Source organism: Rhinatrema bivittatum, chromosome 1, assembly GCF_901001135.1.
Source record: "Rhinatrema bivittatum chromosome 1, aRhiBiv1.1, whole genome shotgun sequence".
Lineage (NCBI taxonomy): Eukaryota > Metazoa > Chordata > Amphibia > Gymnophiona > Rhinatrematidae > Rhinatrema > Rhinatrema bivittatum.
The window spans coordinates 696,798,918-696,815,990 of NC_042615.1; the positions used below are offsets into that span (position 1 = coordinate 696,798,918).

General features: G+C 44.5%; 1 protein-coding gene across 4 annotated transcripts in view; it reads right to left on the minus strand.

Moving 5' to 3' along the window:
- The window catches only part of LHFPL2 (LHFPL tetraspan subfamily member 2), a 416,843-nt gene that overhangs the window by 210,647 nt on the left and 189,123 nt on the right, over positions 1-17,073 (minus strand). For all 4 annotated transcript variants that reach the window (XM_029575454.1, XM_029575465.1, XM_029575473.1 and 1 more), the window contains one exon: positions 5,651-5,719. The gene's annotated coding sequence lies outside the window, so the exon portion shown is untranslated. The remainder of the gene's footprint in view (positions 1-5,650; positions 5,720-17,073) is intronic.

The window sequence follows — 17,073 nt, forward strand, 5'->3', positions numbered from 1 at the left end:
GACAACTGTTCTGCTCAGAATTAGACTTTTATTTATCAGATTTGGCAGGATTTAGCATTTAGAAGATAACAATTCCTATCTAACAACCTGGCCACTAAGCACCAGTTTATCCTATAGAAAGCTCTGTACCATGGGTGGTTTCAAACATGCCATAAACCTAAGCCTGCCTAATATATTAATACTTATAGCTAATTTACTTACCCCCTGGACCCAACTTCAGGTGATTCCCTGTTTATCTCTGAAGAAGGCTCTGACTGGAGGTCTGGAGAATGTGGGCAGGGGAGAAGGCTTGCTCCTGGCCTGGTACTGGCAGATCTGCAGGGTGGTCCGGGAAAGACTTGCTTCTGGGTCTGGTACTGGCAGAGCTACCGGGCTGTTCTTGGCTCCTCACCCCCTCAGACTGCCCGCCACCATCCAACCCTAAGTAGGGTGTCTCCTCTCTCCAGTCTCCTGGCCACACTTAATCTTCTCCCTTCTTGATAGCAGGGGGTGCTGGGCTGCTTTGGGTTCGCTCCCCATTTCTCCTTATTTTGCTCCCATCTTATACTTTCCAGCTGACAAATATGCATAAGCTCATGCATAATCATGTAGTGGGTGGAAGGTCTTTGCCACATTGCAGGTCTTTTCCCCCTTCCCCTTTTCTTCAGGGGTGGGGGGGCCTGCCACATCAGTATACTAAGCTGTATGCCAGAGTCAGCATTTTCTCCATTTCAGAATGCTCCCCCTTCATTCAAAGGTGGGGGTCCTTCTGACCTCTGGAATTCCCTTTGCCGGACCATGACTCCTGCTTATGAGCTTAAGTTGCTGCATTGTTCCTCTGCCTTGGTTTTATTTTCACAGGCTCTTACAAACAGGCAGATCTTGATAAATATCCTTCAGTTCTGGTTTAAAGTTCTCATCTGGGTAAAGTTTCTTTTCTTTAGCTGTGACAGTGTTTTGGGGCCTGTCAGCATACTTGTCTGCAACCCTCTTTGGCTATTATGATTCATATTTGGTGCTTTCATTGGTAAAACATGGGATATCTCCCTACAGTATTTCTTTCACAAATATAGTTATTTACTTCTATAAGGGGTAATTTGAAACACACATATATTTTTATTAATGTATTGATTTTGAGCACAGAGGAACGTATATCCTGTTCCTCCTGAAGAAGCCAGTTCCCAGTGAAATAGGGGCCTTTTTTAAGGAAAGAGAAGAGTTGTTCTACAAACTAACTTCTGATTCACTCAGCTTTGAACTATCTGAAATGGACCTCAGCTCTTTATTTATCATATACTATTATGGAAATTAGCTTTCTTAATTTTAAAGACTGTTCAAATACACCACACACTGAGTGTCATGACGGATTTTTTTTTTATCTTTTGGACATCTAAAAGTTGGGTTATGGGATATATAACACAACAATATACAAATTTAAAAAAATAGAAAAAAAGGAAATAATTTTATAGAAATCTGTTTTGCTATACTTATTTGTTTATATGTATGTATACATACACACACATACAAAAAGATATAATTTATATATATTTTCATTAATATTAGAACATTACATGTCTCAATTAAAGACAAAAAATTTGGAAACTGAAAACTTTCCTGTCAATTCCTGTTATACTAACTCCTACAGCAGTCAGAACCCATGGGCTACTATTGCTTGGAAAGCATAGAGAAACAAAAAATTGTCAAACCAGAATTTGTTCCATCTCCTCCTCCTCTAGAAGTTTTCCCTACCCAATCAAGCACTTCTTCAGCAGTTCAAGGTGTGCAATTCTCATCTCAATACTGTCTTTTAGTATCATATCGGGCTATACACCATACAGACCAACAGACAAGAAACTCACTCAAAACAATCATTTCTCTTTCTGTTTTAAGTTTATGTATTGTTTTCCTCTGCAAAAAGGGGACCCAAAGCGGTTTACATTAAAAGGCAATAACATAACACATTCACAACAACATAATACATCTAAAAGAATACATCAGTATAACAATAATATAATAAAACAAGAGTAGTTAAAAAGCCCTAATGCAATCAACCACATACCATGCTCTCTTCTAAGAGAATGAAAGGTCGTATCACATAACCCAAACTTAAAAAAAAAAAAGCTAAAAACATGGCTCTTCCAAAAAGCCTTTGCATCATTACCATGATGCTAACCCACGTCACTGAAAAGGAACACTTTAGGTATGCATAGAGACACCATAATCCCCCCATTGACTCTCGCTAAAAATGCACACAATGACAAGAAATTTTCATAATCGCTACTCATGTTAATTTCTCTGTTAATATCAATTAATTTTTCTGTTAATAACAGTTAAAGTTGACTATGTTTAATTTAATTTCATATCTGTTAATAATTGACTAAGTTTTACTGTAAAACAGGAAGACTCTGTTCCTCCTAGTTCATTTGTTTATTTTATTTATTTATTTTTAGATTTTTTTATACCGGTGTTCCTGTATGAAATACAGATCACATTGGTTTACATTGAAACAGAACATAAATTTTTGCCTGTAAACCGATGTGATATGCCAGATCGAATGTCAGGATACAAAAATAAATAAATAACTAAAAAGAAACCATATAATGGGTCAATCCCGATTGCTGTAGCATTGATAGAACAGGAATTAATGGTAAGGAAAATGTCTATAAGGTAAGGGATAAAACTTCCCAACTTCCCTAGTTTAATAGCCTCCCTTTTTCCCTGTTAGCCCCCATCTTTAAAATCCCACTGATCTACCTAGAATTTTTTGTTTTACAACTTACACGTCATCCATCGCAGAAGTAAAGTTACGCGGTAGGGGACCCCGGCGCGTCTGTGTATGTAAGTATTTATCTGCTAATTTGAAGTTGAAAACTAGGAATGCCCATGCCCCAACCAGACCACGCCCATCCCTATTTTGGAACTTTCTATTTGTGTGCGCAGCGGAAGATGCGCACATATTTGGGCGGCGTTTAAAATCCGCTCGGCCTGCACTGGCCCAACTTGTGAGCATATTTCCCAGTTTTGGCGTGTGCCTTATCCGGATAAGTACTTATTTGGCAAAGTGGCAACCTCTGACCACGTTATAAGCGACATCACGTTATATCAGGTCTACAGTGTAATTGAAAGGTGCTCAGGTGAGCATCGCTGCACATCCATGCCCCTATCTATCGCCGCTGCAGGAGACCTCAGTCATTGGGGCAAGGAGGCAACAGGATCAGCACTTTCACAATGGTAGCAGCAATAGAAAGGCTGGTGGGGTTTTCCAGGCCCTTCCAGCAGCAAAAATCACGGTGCAAGGCATGTAGGAAGTTTGAATGAAAAAGAAGGGGGATGAGTGGGAGAAGAAATGTGTGAGGGGGAGAGAAGATGAGGAGGAGAGTGAGAAAAGAGGGATAAGTGAGAAAGGATGAAAAACATGGGGGTGAGTTAAAGGAATGGGAGGAAGTGAGTGAGAGGGGAAAGCAAAAGGGGAGAAAGTGGTGCATGAGAGAGGAAGGAAGAGGAGAGGGGTGAGTGAGGCATAGGAGAGAAGAATGAAGGGTGGGTGAGTTGTATTGTGAGTGAGAGAATAGAAGACAGAGGAGGGCATGAGTGAAAGGAGAGGAAGTATGGGGGAGCGATTGATTAGGGAGAGGAGAAGAGGAGAAAGTGGAGGGTACAGAGTGGAGAGTGCATGGGGGAAAGAGTGCATACACGCCTCCACCCCCCCCCCCCCCCCCCCCATCTACAGCAGATAGCCCACCAGCAGGGTTGGTGAACTAGGCAAAGACAGTCCCTAGTACTATCATAATTTATGGATATAATTAGCAATACTTTGCATTTCATTATATGATGTTGATTATTTCAAAATATATACAGCAGCTTTAAAATACAAACTTCTAATCCGAGTCTGTGTTGGTTTGCATAATAATGCTTCTATAAAATATTTTAACACATTTTATATAACTGAGTAAATGTTCAAAAATGTCTCTCAACTCTCATAAAATAGGAACCTTAGAAATAAAGCCTGGAACAATTCTTATCATCACTCTGGGAAAAAAAACTGCAGAAAAGGTGACATTGAAGTAAGAGCTATCAAGTCATTCCCTCTCCTGGTTTGATTTTCATTTGGGCCTGGCAGTATCCTCCTGTTTCCTTGGGTTTCCAGCTTAATCAGAACAGGCACCTTCTCAATTCACACCTGCCATCACAGTGCCAGTCCTCCAGAACCCAGCTAACACATACTACAAGTCTGGCCACTAGGTGTCACCACTGAATTATGGCTGAGAGTCCTCCCCCCCCCCCCCCCCAACACACACACATACCAAGAGCTGTGAACACTGCCTCTGTAGCATTCCCAGTCCTGGCTGGTCCAGGGAGCAAAAGGTTGTCTGGGGAATAAAATCACATTGCAGTGTATTAAAATCCTGCTCCTTGGGCCAGCTGGGGCCGAGCATGCTGTGACATGATCAGAAACCCCCAGAGAGGGTGAAGTCTCAATCAAAAGATATGTGCAAGTATTTATGCACACATCTCTTCGCCAGGCCTACACCCATGCCCCACCAAGACCCCGCCCATGCCTCGTCCCTTTGTGAAACATTTGGAGATAGCACGTATCTGGGAGGCTTTTAAAATCCATTCAGCGCATGCGGGCCCTACTATTCGCTTATAAAAAGTTGCACTAAAGAACATTTTTGCATGTGTAGCCTTTCAAAAATTAGAAGGAACATTGCTTACAAGGGATGTTTAGCAGCATGGATAAATCTTATCTGGCACTTGTCCGTCAAAGTTAAGCAGATAAGTAACTCCTTCTCAAAACGCACATTTCCCACCCACCACTTAGCTAAGAAACTACTTCTCTGGATAAGTAGTTATCTGGATAAGTGGCAGCCACTAAATGCAGTCCTTACTTATCTGGCTACGTGGCGCTGAATATCGATCTCCATATTTTGAGTGTCAGTACTTTAGCTCCACATTGGTAAAGATGGATCCTTTCCTTCCTCTACAGTCTACACTTTACAGTATTAAATCATCTGGAGGGCAGATTCCTCCTACTGGATCATTTTCCTCTTCCCAGTCTGATCTTGATAACCTCTTATCTCAAGACAGACATCTTCTTTAATAGCACATCCCTCCTGGTTAATCAGAAGTAAACCAAGTCTTGTTGAGAAAGCAGAAGGAGAGGAATGGAATACAAATATTTAGGACAATTTTCAAAGGGATTTAGGGGTCTATGTACTAAAACTCATGCAAAAATAGTTTTAGCATGTGCTTGCTTAAAATGTTACCACGCATGCTAAAATGTCAATTATCACGTGTGACAACAAATATTTCAGTGGACATACTAAAAAGAAAAATGGCATCAGTGGTGCACACATGCTAACCATGTACATGCTATGCCGAAAAATAAGGATCTCCATGCTATATCTTCCTGACTGCTAAATCGCACGTGGGCGCTACATAAAATAGCATCCATGTGCTAACCGAGCATGATCAGCCCTCCGTTTATCACCTCTTTCTTTGCTTGAAAACTGTATAAAATGAAGCTGAGGTATCAAACTGGATAGCTAGATTTCTACCATGCAAGAGACAATATAATTCTATCTATCTCTGAAGCACAATGTTGAAAGGTATTATATAAATCCAAATGATTATTGCTGCCAATACTGTCAAGAAAAAAATATTCACTCACCAATTTTCTTGTTGATAGAGCACTTCTTTAACAGCAGAGGGAACTTCAGTTTCAGAATACCAGTCACACCTACAGAGATAATTTTTAGGAAAACAGTAAGAAACCAATCTGGAGCCAAGTTATGCTTAATCATATGGAGCTAGATTCACTCTTTTATGTTACTGCACTCCAAGGACTGAATATCTTGAAACTATTTCAGTTTTCCCAAATAGCTACTGTCACAAAAGAGGATATTCAGGAGATACTCGGGGTGGCCAAAGAAATATCTGCGGGCCAGCCTACTGGCTCAGTAGCAGTGCCATGTGCTGCAATGCGGACACCGCTGAGCTTCATTCCCAGGCCAGGATTCTGCTCCCTGGGCCAGACAAGGCAGAGGATGCTTCCGTGGCAACATTCAAAGCCCCCGGAGAGAAAGAAACAGCAGCCAGCCACTGATTTCCTGCTCTGAAAGGAGCAGGATTCCATAACCTCCGGTCAAGGACTCGAGCAATGATGGCAGGTTAAAGGAAGGGGGTAAAATACCCAGGGCTGGTGCAAATGAAAATACATGGCACTGGATCCCAGCTCTGATTCTGACTGAGCTGGAAGGGTAAGGAAGGGATACAATTACGACCTCCCCACCCGCACCAAAAAAAAAAGCAGAATTTGTCTTGGCTCCAAAAAATGTATTTGGGGCACACAGAAAGAACCAATCATAGATGTTCTCTTACTGCCCTCCTCCATTCCATTCACAGAGCTGCTCACAAAGGATTAACTCATCAACATATTTACATGCCATTCATTCACCTCCTGCAAATATGATCAGGAGCTCCCTTGCCATATTAATGCAACTCCCATTCTACCCAGTGAGAGCAAATCTGACTTATTTTTTCATTTAAAATGGGAAACCTACCTACCACAACCCACAGGAGTTGATATTCAAAGAGATGATAAGTGAAATTAACCAGTTACATTAAACCAGTTATCTTTGTCAGATATTCAGCTGCACTTAACTGGCTCAAATTGTGGTTGAATATCCATTTAAGTCTAACACTGAACAAAACTTGCAGTAGATTTTCACAATATATGTAGCCATAGTAAAGAGAAGCATTCTCAGGGGAGTAGCCCATGGCAAAGCTTCCCAAACTGTGGGTCAGGACCCCAAACGAGGTCACAAGTGCCTCAAATGGCAGTGCCGGCAGCATCAGTAGTGGAAGTCAGTGTGGGGCCTGTGAGCCAGCAGCATCAGTAGTGGAAGTCAGTGTGGGGCCTGTGAGCCAGCAGCATCGGTAGTGGAAAGTGTGGGGCCTGTGAGCCAGCAGCATCAGTAGTGGAATGCGTGAGCCAGCTTGAGCCAGCAGCATCAGTAGTGGAAGTCAGTGTGGGGCCTGTGAGCCAGCAGCATCAGTAGTGGAAGTCAGTGTGGGGCCTGTGAGCCAGCAGCATCGGTAGTGGAAGTCAGTGTGGGGCCTGTGAGCCAGCAGCATCAGTAGTGGAATGCGTGAGCCAGCTTGAGCCAGCAGCATCAGTAGTGGAAGTCAGTGTGGGGCCTGTGAGCCAGCAGCATCAGAAGTGGAAGTCAGTGTGGGGCCTGTGAGCCAGCAGCATCAGTAGTGGAAGTCAGTGTGGGGCCTGTGAGCCAGCAGCATCGGTAGTGGAAGTCAGTGTGGGGCCTGTGAGCCAGCAGCATCGGTAGTGGAAGTCAGTGTGGGGCCTGTGAGCCAGCAGCATCGGTAGTGGAAGTCAGTGTGGGGCCTGTGAGCCAGCAGCATCGGTAGTGGAAGTCAGTGTGGGGCCTGTGAGCCAGCAGCATCGGTAGTGGAAGTCAGTGTGGGGCCTGTGAGCCAGCAGCATCGGTAGTGGAAGTCAGTGTGGGGCCTGTGAGCCAGCAGCATCGGTAGTGGAAGTCAGTGTGGGGCCTGTGAGCCAGCAGCATCGGTAGTGGAAGTCAGTGTGGGGCCTGTGAGCCAGCAGCATCAGTAGTGGAAGTCAGTGTGGGGCCTGTGAGCCAGCACGCATCCACAGGCTCGGCAGTGGCACTGCCCTTGCATGAGTTTCTGAGGCAGCAGGAAGTCCTGCATGAGCAGGAATCAGGGCCTGTCAGCTTGCTGTAACTCACAGGCCCCATGCTAACGTGCTGCTGCCACTTGCAGATTGCCATCGGGCTTGGATCCAGCCATGAGGGGAGGGGGAGGGGAGGGCTGAGTGTGTATCAGTCAATGGCAATTTCCACTGCTCCTTGCTCCTCACCCAAGAGAAAAATGTTGCCCCTGTCAACGGCCTGCCCCCTCTTCCCACTGGTTGTCGTCCATCTTTGGCCTGAGGCACAAATGAAAACGTTGCAAATGACACTGGCCAGGGGGACTGTTTGGAGGAGCAGCTGTTTGAATGGAGGGATCAAATGCAGGAGGGGTTTGAGGGTTGTATCAGGGAGAGAGGAATTGGCTGTGGAGAGTGGGGTGTAAGAAGAGCTAGGGGTGATAGGGGATCAGCTGTGGGGGGATGTGATTTAATAGGGGGATGGGAATGAGAGAGGAGTGAATGGAGTCCGGTGTAAGAGGGAGAGAATGACAGAGGATCAGTTGGGGGTTATAAGAAGGGCTTGGGGGTAGGAGGATCAGCTGGGGGATTGAAAAAGGGCTGGAGAGGGTAAGAGAGGGGATGGATGATATAAAAGGGCATCAGCTGGAGGGACAGAGGTTAACAGAGGAGATCGTCTGGGGGTGTAGGCTGAGAGGCAGGATCAATTGGAGACTGAGAGAAGGGATTAGCTGGACTGCAGGAATGTTGGAGGCGGCCACACCCCTGATAAATTGTTTTGGTTAATCTCTGGGGTCATAAGGATTTTCATGTGATAAAACAAGGTACCCTGGCTAAACGTTTGGGCAGCCCTGGCCTATGGAGTAGAGGAGTAGCCTGGTGATTAGAGCAGCCGGCTGAAAATCCTGCTGACACTTTGTGACCTTGGGCAAGTCACATTAGCCTCTGTTGCCTCGGGTACAAACTTAGGGCCTGAGTTTCAAAACATTTACATGTGTAAAACTAGGTTTTACATGCACTTTACCCGTGTAAGAGAGCTTTTGAAAATTGCTACAATATATGCCACAGAATTGTCCATAGGATTTACCCACGTAAGTGCACTTTATGTGGGTAAATGGCTTTTGAAAATTGCTACAACAGTAGTTACATTTACACATGCAAATCCTTTTGAAAATTACCCCTTTAGAGAATAACGTTTAAACATCTCCATGCAGCCCCATAGAAACACATATGTAGCTGTACAGAATTCTATTACAGTATTTTATAACTGGCGCATATCTGGTCTGTGCAAATTATAAAATCCATGTATGTCTACCTCCCAACATATGCGCATATGTTTGGTTAGACATGAATATCAGCAATGCATTGAAAGAACTTGCTTTGTCTACCTATTTTATAAACATAAGTGTGTATATTTTACGAGTGAAAAAAATATAACTTGCTCATGGTAAAACCCTGATTTATACGCAGAAGTCAGTATATTTGAATACATGCGCATACAACTGAAACCACCAATTCACCCAGTCTCTCTCCCAGTCCCCAAGACCCTTCTAGTTCTTCACCAGACCTGCCCCCCCCCCCCCCCAACAACAGCAGACAACAGACCAGCCTGATATAAATTGTACTGGATAAGTCGCAGGTGTACAATTGCACAGATAGGTTGCCCAATGTGTTCCTGTACATCTCTTATAAAATAGCAACTTATGTGTATTCCACTTGGCCCCGCTCCAGAAAAGCCCTAGACCGCCCATTTTTTTTTGCACAGCCAAATGTGTGCGTGAAACCAAAAGTACGCATTCATCTTAGTCGTTTATAAAACAGCATGCAAACGAGTACATGCTACTTACACGTATATGCCACTTTTACCTGCAAAACCTTTGAAAATGCATTCCCCATAGCGAAAGCCCTGTGGGAACAGGGAAATGCCTATTGTACCTGACTGCAACTCGCCTTGAGCTACCAATGAAAAGGCATCCAAAATAAATTCTAAAATAAACAAAGGAAACCAGAACCTCCTGAGAAGCGTATATGTCAAATGGATTTTCTTCTTCAAGCAGGTCTTTTCAGATGCCTTGTTAGGGGGATTAGTGCAGTGAATAATTCATGTGAATTCAGGTTTATGCCATAGCTACCATTAACAGTGAGTACGTGGGCAGCCACACTTTAGCAGCTCAATACAAATCTTTGTCTCTCTTTCTTGTTAAACATCCATCAATGATGTGGTCACCTTCCATTTCTGTGCTACAGCAAGCCGATAAGCAGAAAAGTCATGAACAGATTTTTATTGCTTGTGAGAGTTTTAACTGCGTGACTACAGTGTTCTTCCAATGAACGACAGCAAGAAGGAAAGAGTTATCTGTCTTCCAAGTGTCCAACTACAGAGGAACGATTTAAACCATGCTCTTATTCTTCACCATACTTGGCTAGTGTCTCATCCTCAGCAGCAGGTGGTAACCACATAGGTTATAAGGGATTCATTTTTCATTGCTCTACACGTCACCTTTCGAATTATTTAATTCATTGAAAAATACTGCTGTTATCAGGGAGGGAAAAAAGCAACCATGAGTGTACACCGAAAGAAACAGATGTGAGTGGTCATTTAACTCTTTTGAATCTTATGGGGTAAATTTTAAAACAGCAATTACTTTATGCATCAGCCATACAGTCCATTATAATCAGCAGTGGTTTATATACCCCGGCTGCCCTTAGGCATGGGGACGACCCGCTTCTATCATGTCCATCAGCCATCTCTTTTCCAAGCTGAAGGGGGGCCCTCTCAAAGGGGAACTATTTCATCCCCCTTGGTCATTATTGTTGCTCGCCTCTGCACTTTTCCAGCTCCGCTAGGTCTTTTCTGAGATGGGAAAACCAGAATTGCACCCAGCATTGCAGTCGCACTATGGATCTATACAGTCGCGATATGATATTGTCTGTTTCATTCTCCATTACTTTTTGGATTATTCCTAACATTCTATTTGCTTTTTTGACTGCTGCCGCACACTGAGCTGAGGATGTCAGTGTATTGTCCACAAGGATTCCAAAATCCTTTTTCTGAGTGCCAACTCCCAATACAGAGTCAAACATTGTATACTTGTAGTTGGAATTATGTTTCCCTATGTACATCACTTTGCACTTTTCCACACTGAATTTCATCTGCCATTCAGATTTTGTATGATTTGCAAAATTTGATCACCTCACTTGTTTCTTTTTCCTGATGATTTATGAACATGTCAAATAGCACAGGTTCTACTACAGATCCCTGAGATACTTCATTAATGACCATTCTTCATTTGGAAAACTGCTCATTTTGTCCTACCTATGTTTCCAATCTTAACCACTTACTAATCCCCAAAAGGACACTGCTTCCTAACCCATGACTTTTTAATTTCCTGAGGTCTTCTTTCATGGGGGATGTTGTGAAATGCCTTCTGAAAATCCAAATACACTATATCAACCAGCTTGCCTTTAGCTGCAGGTTCATTTACACCTTAAAAAAAAAATCTAAATGATTGGTAAGACAAGATTTCCCTTTGCTAAAACCATGTTGACTCTTCCCCATTAAGCCAGGTCTATCTCTTTGGTCAGTGATTTTGTTTCTAAGAATGGCTTCTACCATTCTGCCCAGATCCAACGTCAGACTAACCGATCAGTAGTTTCCCAGATCACCCCGGAGCCCGTCACACTGGCCAGCCTAAATATGGTTAAAGTGCACAGGTTAATCCAACATATATGTACTTTTAGCTGTGTTGAAGAAGGGCAATTTCCAGACAGAGGAAGTAACCCCAGTGCATGGCCTTTGTAACTTGCCCTTTATGAGGACAATTTTTAAAGTGATTTACGTGTGTAAAAATCCTTTAACTGCGCTAACTGGCTGTCTGAAAACAGCCCCTCCCTCAATGCAGCTAAAGCACTAGGGAACAATGTGAATCATTTCAGCCCTACGGAGAGGAGGTGGCATTCCCAGGAGCCCATTTAAGTCAAAGAAGGACAGTACACATGGATGGCATTTTCAGATATTTGCTGGCATTTTTCCTGCATAATACTTGCAGAAAAAGCATGCCTGAGTGACCATGCGTGCCTTGTACCACGGTGAGGTCCAAAGGGAAAGGTCACTGATGACCGGTTAGAAATGCACATGGGTCTTTGATTGTCAATGGTTTGAAACTTGCCCTCTAGGGGGTAATTTTCCAAGCGTGCAGAGTCTGCAGGTAGTTTTTTCCCACAGACTTTACACACATTTACACCTAGTAATCCCTGTGACTAGTCTTCCCCAGTGAAATTTATCTGCATGCTCTTTAAAATTTAAAAATATGGGCCTAACTCAGAATCCCTACTTACTCCTGCCCCCGGGAGCCCCTCTAGTATTCGGGTAAAAATACGCATGCACAGGATGTATGCGCGAACCTTTCCCAGCACATCGCATGGGCAATTTACTTGCCTATCTGCAGAAACTGCTTTTAAAATTGCTCTCCCTATGTTCTGATATTAAAAATGTCTATACAGTGATAAAATTTGTAAACAGAGCAGTGGAAAGCAATGTTTCTTTTCCACTTGCTCCCTACCAAAGGCCGCCTCTCCTCTCAGCTCACTCTACTTGTCTTTCAGATTCTCTTCCTTTCATCATTTTCTCAAAGATACCCTGCTCACTCTTACCCCAGCCCATCTACCTGCTTCTCAATCCTCTCCAACCAGTCTCCCTCTCTTCCAACCAAGTGTACCTCTGGGCCCTCCTCTCCAAAGCTGTCTCCCTTGTCTCCTCTCAAACCCAGCCCTTCTAGTCCCTTCCTGTTTCATTTGTCCGACCATGGAATGTTACTGTGACCAGCCTCACTCACCCCTAGACGTGACCTGCCTCCAGCACTGCTCAGACACCACTGGCCCTGTCTTCAGTGGCAAGGATGCCGCCATGATGCCACCAACCTCGCTGGACCCTGTGGCCTCCTAGGTATACACGGTGCAACACCCTTTGAAGTCCTCATGGCATGAAACAGACTCACCAGTGTACCTGGATGACATCACACGATTGGGTACTTAAGCACCAGCTGCGCTCCCCATCTCACTTCAGAAATGGGTCTCCTGCCTAATGTGTTGCTCCTGCATTCCTGACTGTTTCTGTGTTACTGATTCATCCAGCTTTGCCTAGCCCAGCCTGCCTCATCCAGCCTTGCCTTGCCCTGCCCGTCTTACATAGAAACATAGAAGTGACGGCAGAAGAAGACCAAACGGCCCATCCAGTCTGCCCAGCAAGCTTTCACACCTATTTGTTTTCATACGTATCTGTTACTCTGACCGCTGAGGTCAGGGCCCTTATTGGTAACTTTTTGGTTCCAATTCTCTTCCACCCCCACCATCGATGCAGACAGCAGTGCTGGAGCTGCATCTAAGTGAAGTATCTAGTTAATTGGTTTGGGGTAGTAACCGCCTTAATAAGCAAGCTACTCCCACGCTTATTTACCCTGCCTGTGCAATTCAGTCCTTGTTGGTTGTCTGAATATAAATCCTCTTTACTTCATTCCCCCCTGCCGTTGAAGCAGTGAGCTGCGTTGGATATATATTCCAAGTGAAGTATCAGGCTTAATTGATTTGGGGTAGTAACCGCCGTAACAAGCAAGCTACACCCATGCTTATTTGTTTACCCAGACTATGTAATTTATTCCTTGTTGGTTGATGTCTGAATATAAATCATCTTTTCTTCATTCTCCCTGCCGTTGAAACAGAGAGCTATGCTGGATATGCATTGAAAGTGAAGTATCAGGCTTATTTGGTTTGGGGTAGTAACCACCATAACAAGCAGGCTACTCCCCTGCTTTTTTGTGGATGCAAATCCTTTTTTCCACATTTCCTCTTGCATAGAGCAATGTTGGAGTCACATTAACTGTGTGTATGTTTATTGAATAAGGATATTAATCTCCAGGTAGTAGCCGTCATTCCTGCAAGCAAGCCACCCCCGTGCCTCTTCTCTTCATTCACATCCTCTAGACTTTATGGATCCACAGTGTTTATCCCATGCCCCTTTGAAATCCTTCACAGTTTTGGTCTTCACCACTTCCTCCGGAAGGGCGTTCCAGGCATCCACCACCCTCTCCGTAAAGAAATACTTCCTGACATTGATTCTGAGTCTTCCTCCCTGGAGTTTTAAATCATGACCCCTGGTTCTGCTGATATTTTTGCAACGGAAAAGGTTTGTCGTTCTCTTTGGATCATTAAAACCTTTCAAGTATCTGAAAGTTTGAATCATATCACCCCTGCTCCTCCTTTCCTCCAGGGTGTACATATTTAGATTCTTCAATCTCTCCTTATAAGTCATTCGATGAAGACCCTCCACCTTTTTGGTCAGCCTTCTCTGGACCGCCTCCATCCTGTCTCTGGCCCTTTGGAGATACGGTCTCCAGAACTGAACACAGTTCTCCAGGTGAGGCCTCACCAAGGACCTGTACAAGGGGATAATCACTTCCCTTTTCTTACTCAATATTCCTCTCTTTATGCAGCCCAGCATTCTTCTGGCTTTAGCTATCGCCTTGATACATTTTTTCGCCGACTTCAGATCATTAGAGACTATCACCCCAAGGTCTCTCTCCTGCTCCGTACACATCAGCCCTTCTTCCCCCATCGAATACAGTTCTTTCGGATTTCCACACCCCATATGCATGACTCTGCACTTCTTGGCATTGAATCTCAGCTGCCATATCTTTGACCACTCTTCCAGCTTCCTTAAATCCCGTCTCATTCTCTCTACTCCTTCTGGCGTGTCCACTCTGTTGCAGATATTAGTGTCATCCGCAAAAAGACAAACCTTACCTTTTATCCCATCCACAATGTCGCTCACAAAGATATTGAACAGGACCGGTCCCAACACTGATCGCTGCGGCACTCTGCTTAACACCGCTCTTTCTTCAGAGTAAGTTCAATTTACCATCACACATTGTTTTCTGTCCGTCAACCAGTTTGTTATCCAGGCCATCACCTCGGCACTCACTCCTAAGCTTCTCATTTTATTCACTAGTCTCCTGTGCGAGACCGTATCAAAAGCCTTGCTGAAATCCAAGTAGATAACATCAAGCGCTCTTCCTTGATCCAATTCCTTGGTTACCCAGTCAAAAAAGTCAATCAGATTTGTCTGACAGGATCTTCCCCTGGTGAATCCATGCTGCCTCTGGTCCAGCAATTCTCCCAACTGTAGATTGTTCACTATTCTTTCTTTCAACAGTGACTCCATTACTTTTCCCACCACCGAGGTGAGGCTGACCGGTCTGTAGTTACCAGCCTCTTCTCTGTTCCCACGCTTGTGAAGCGGGACCACCACCGCTCTTCTCCAATCACTCAGCACCACTCCCATTTCTAAGGATCTATTGAACAGGTCACACAGCGGACCCGCCAGCACATCTCTGAGCTCCCTCAGTATCCTGGGATGAACCTCATCAGGCCCCATGGCTTTGTCCATTTTCAGTTTCCCCAGCTCTTCCCATACATTCTCTACTGTAAATTGTGTCTCTCATGTGTCTTCATCCATCCTCGGTCTGACCTCCTGGTATCGATCTCTTGCATTGGTCCTGACCACACTTGCCTGCCACCTGGAACTGACCTCTTGCATTGGATTTGACCTCACTTGCCTGCCACTTGAACCTGACCTCTTGTCTTGGACCTGACTGTGTTCATCTGCTGCCTATCCTGACCTTGGCCTGCCTCCGGGTTCTTCAGTCTGCTGCCTGTCCTGATCCCGGTATACCCTCAGACTCTTGCTCTCTCTACCACCCTAGGGACCCACCTAAGCCCTGCTGGCCACAAGAACCAAAAGGGATCAACCTGCAGGGGAGGAGGCTGGTATAGGTGAAGCTCCAGCCTGTCTCACTTCAGGGCATGTTTGCCAGCTGTCGGTGTAGCTCTCATAGGATGACGCAGCATTAACTACACCACAACACCAAGGGCCCATTTCCACGCCACTCATCACACTTCTCTCATGCATATCTCCATAATTTCCATCACAGCCTCTCTCCCATCCTCCCCAACTTTATCCATCTCCACCCATCAAAGATGCAGTTTTCCCCTTGCCTCATCTTCCCCTCCCTGCCAGTCACCTGCCTCTCCTTTCACTCTCCACTTTTCAGTCTCCTCCCTCAAATGTAGCTTTGACTAACATGTGTCATGTGCCACTAGTACCCACTGTAATTCAAGAACACCAGAGGTTACACTGTTCAGGGTTAAAAAAAAAATGGAGCTTTGTGGCTTAGGAAGGGGTGTGGCCCCAGGCTGGCCGGGGGTCCCAGGGGACAGACTTCTTTCTAAGAAGGTGCAGAAGAAGAGAATGGCCACAGAGGGAGAAAGGGATGATCCCACTGTGGTTGCTGCAGCTTGTGAATAATTCAACCCTGGAAAACTTGATGGGTGGGGGTGGCGGTTTGCTTATAAGTATTATCACGGCAGTGTTATGTACTGTACTTGGTGGACATTCAAGCAGACTGAGACATTTTTCTGAAACCGTAGATATTACAGCAGTGCAACCGTATGATCTTTCTAGATTTTATACTACTTGGCCAAAACTAGCAGTTTGGGCAGCAACCATAAATACTTCTTACAATGATCAGAGACTAAACAACCGACAGAGAAATGAAATGTCTCTGTAGTTGACCTTTTTGCAAACTGAAAGCAGACTAATTTTTATCTTAAACTGATTTAAGTAATCATCTTCAGGCTTGAAGAGCAGCTGCAACTGCCTAAAGGGCCAAGCACTGTACAGTGACAGACAAGCTGGCCTCATCACTGGACTCCGATTTCTTATGAAAAATTAGGTCACAGAGGAACCCAGTGCTGCTGAGGTAATACTAATCTTTTTGATGCTACATTAAGCTGAGGTCCCATCTGCTCTCTGAACAGAAAAATATCCCATGGCAATTTTCATTCGAGTTGGGATGCTAATCTCAATGCCGTTCCAAGACAGTTCATACAATTTGGCAAGCCAAAAGTTCCCCGAGAGAAACAACCTAATTGGAAACAGAAAAAATACTCTGCCTCTTTGTTTGATATATGTATCCATTGTTAGGCAATGTACAACGGTTTGAAAAATAGTGGGGGTATAAATGCATTAACAGAAACAATTGCACGAAGATTCCCTGCAGCTGACAGCTGTAACAGAAAACAGCCCTAAAGCTGCTCCTCCTCTGCAAGAATCTGCCTTAGCCAGCCTCTCCCAGGACCCAAGGCTATCGTGGCTTGCAGCGGGCAGTCACACCTTTCCAGGTTCCCAGATCCTGCACAGGAGCATGCAGCATTCACACCAAGCCCTAGGGCTGCCACTTGTCAATCTGTATTACCTTGTATTTAAGCATGAGTACAACTCCAGGAGCAGGAGCTGCTTTCTGTACTCCAAGTCCAAACCAATGATTCTGTTCTTCGCATACAAACCATGC